Here is a 2,987-nt window from a genome sequence, read left to right as displayed (position 1 = left end):
TATAACAGAAAGGACTATACCATTATTTTGTAGGGGGGATTTTACACGTTATTTTTTTTGCTTAATGTTTCCCGATTCTAGGGGGTGTAAAATGGCGAAACCATGTTAAGAACTGCAAAAAAGTGTATATAGGCGCTTTTTTGAGGCGTTTTCGTTAGTTTTTATCCAAATGGCAAAACACCCCTAAAACAATAATGGTATCGTCCGTTATAACAGAAAGAGGACTATACCATTATTTTGTAGGGGGATTTACACGTTATTTTTTTTTTTTGTTATGTTTCCGATCTAGGGGGGTGTAAAAATGGCGAAACCATGTTAAGACTGCAAAAAAGTGTATATAGGCGCTTTTTTGAGGCGTTTTCGTTAGTTTTTTTATCCAAATGGCAAAACACCCCTAAAACAATAATGGTATCGTCCGTTATAACAGAAAGAGGACTATACCATTATTTTGTAGGGGGGATTTACACGTTATTTTTTTTGCTTAATGTTTCCGATTCTAGGGGGTGTAAAATGGCGAAACCATGTTAAGAACTGCAAAAAAGTGTATATAGGCGCTTTTTTGAGGCGTTTTCGTTAGTTTTTATCCAAATGGCAAAACACCCTAAAACAATAATGGTATCGTCCGTTATAACAGAAAGAGGACTATACCATTATTTTGTAGGGGGGATTTACACGTTATTTTTTTTGCTTAATGTTTCCGATTCTAGGGGGGTGTAAAAATGGCGAAACCATGTTAAGAACTGCAAAAAAGTGTATATAGGCGCTTTTTTGAGGCGTTTTCGTTAGTTTTTATCCAAATGGCAAAACACCCCTAAAACAATAATGGTATCGTCCGTTATAACAGAAAGAGGACTATACCATTATTTTGTAGGGGGGATTTACACGTTATTTTTTTTGCTTAATGTTTCCGATTCTAGGGGGTGTGTAAAATGGCGAAACCATGTTAAGAACTGCAAAAAAGTGTATATAGGCGCTTTTTTGAGGCGTTTTCGTTAGTTTTTATCCAAATGGCAAAACACCCCTAAAACAATAATGGTATCGTCCGTTTATAACAGAAAGAGGACTATACCATTATTTTGTAGGGGGATTTACACGTTATTTTTTTTGCTTAATGTTTTCGATTCTAGGGGGGTGTAAAAATGGCGAAACCATGTTAAGAACTGCAAAAAAGTGTATATAGGCGCTTTTTTGAGGCGTTTTCGTTAGTTTTTATCCAAATGGCAAACACCCCTAAAACAATAATGGTATCGTCCGTTATAACAGAAAGAGGACTATACCATTATTTTGTAGGGGGATTTACACGTTTTTTTTTTTGCTTAATGTTTCCGATTCTAGGGGGGTGTAAAATGGCGAAACCATGTTAAGAACTGCAAAAAAGTGTATATAGGCGCTTTTTTGAGGCGTTTTCGTTAGTTTTTATCCAAATGGCAAAACACCCCTAAAACAATAATGGTATCGTCCGTTATAACAGAAAGAGGACTATACCATTATTTTGTAGGGGGGATTTACACGTTATTTTTTTTGCTTAATGTTTCCGATTCTAGGGGGGTGTAAAAATGGCGAAACCATGTTAAAACTGCAAAAAAGTGTATATAGGCGCTTTTTTGAGGCGTTTTCGTTAGTTTTTATCCAAATGGCAAAACCCCCTAAAACAATAATGGTATCGTCCGTTATAACAGAAAGAGGACTATACCATTATTTTGTAGGGGGGATTTACACGTTATTTTTTTTGCTTAATGTTTCCGATTCTAGGGGGGTGTAAAAATGGCGAAACCATGTTAAGAACTGCAAAAAAGTGTATATAGGCGCTTTTTTGAGGCTTTTCGTTATTTTTTATCCAAATGGCAAAACACCCCTAAAACAATAATGGTATCGTCCGTTATAACAGAAAGAGGACTATACCATTATTTTGTAGGGGGGATTTACACGTTATTTTTTTTGCTTAATGTTTCCGATTCTAGGGGGGTGTAAAAATGGCGAAACCATGTTAAGAACTGCAAAAAAGTGTATATAGGCGCTTTTTTGAGGCGTTTTCGTTAGTTTTTATCCAAATGGCAAAACACCCCTAAAACAATAATGGTATCGTCCGTTATAACAGAAAGAGGACTATACCATTATTTTGTAGGGGGGATTTACACGTTATTTTTTTGCTTAATGTTTCCGATTCTAGGGGGGTGTAAAAATGGCGAAACCATGTTAAGAACTGCAAAAAAGTGTATATAGGCGCTTTTTTGAGGCGTTTTCGTTAGTTTTTATCCAAATGGCAAACACCCCTAAAACAATAATGGTATCGTCCGTTATAACAGAAAGAGGACTATACCATTATTTTGTAGGGGGATTTACACGTTATTTTTTTTGCTTAATGTTTCCGATTCTAGGGGGGTGTAAAAATGGCGAAACCATGTTAAGAACTGCAAAAAAGTGTATATAGGCGCTTTTTTGAGGCGTTTTCGTTAGTTTTTATCCAAATGGCAAAACACCCCTAAAACAATAATGGTATCGTCCGTTATAACAGAAAGAGGACTATACCATTATTTTGTAGGGGGGATTTACACGTTATTTTTTTTGCTTAATGTTTCCGATTCTAGGGGGGTGTAAAAATGGCGAAACCATGTTAAGAACTGCAAAAAAGTGTATATAGGCGCTTTTTTGAGGCGTTTTCGTTAGTTTTTATCCAAATGGCAAACACCCCTAAAACAATAATGGTATCGTCCGTTATAACAGAAAGAGGACTATACCATTATTTTTGTAGGGGGGATTTACACGTTATTTTTTTTGCTTAATGTTTCCGATTCTAGGGGTGTGTAAAAATGGCGAAACCATGTTAAGAACTGCAAAAAAGTGTTATAGGCGCTTTTTTGAGGCGTTTTCGTTAGTTTTTATCCAAATGGCAAAACACCCCTAAAACAATAATGGTATCGTCCGTTATAACAGAAAGAGGACTATACCATTATTTTGTAGGGGGGATTTACACGTTATTTTTTTTG

Source organism: Strongylocentrotus purpuratus, unplaced genomic scaffold, assembly GCF_000002235.5.
Source record: "Strongylocentrotus purpuratus isolate Spur 01 unplaced genomic scaffold, Spur_5.0 spur5_scaffold_19, whole genome shotgun sequence".
In the NCBI taxonomy this organism is placed as follows: Eukaryota; Metazoa; Echinodermata; class Echinoidea; order Camarodonta; family Strongylocentrotidae; genus Strongylocentrotus; species Strongylocentrotus purpuratus.
Note: the sequence above shows the minus strand (reverse complement) of the source record.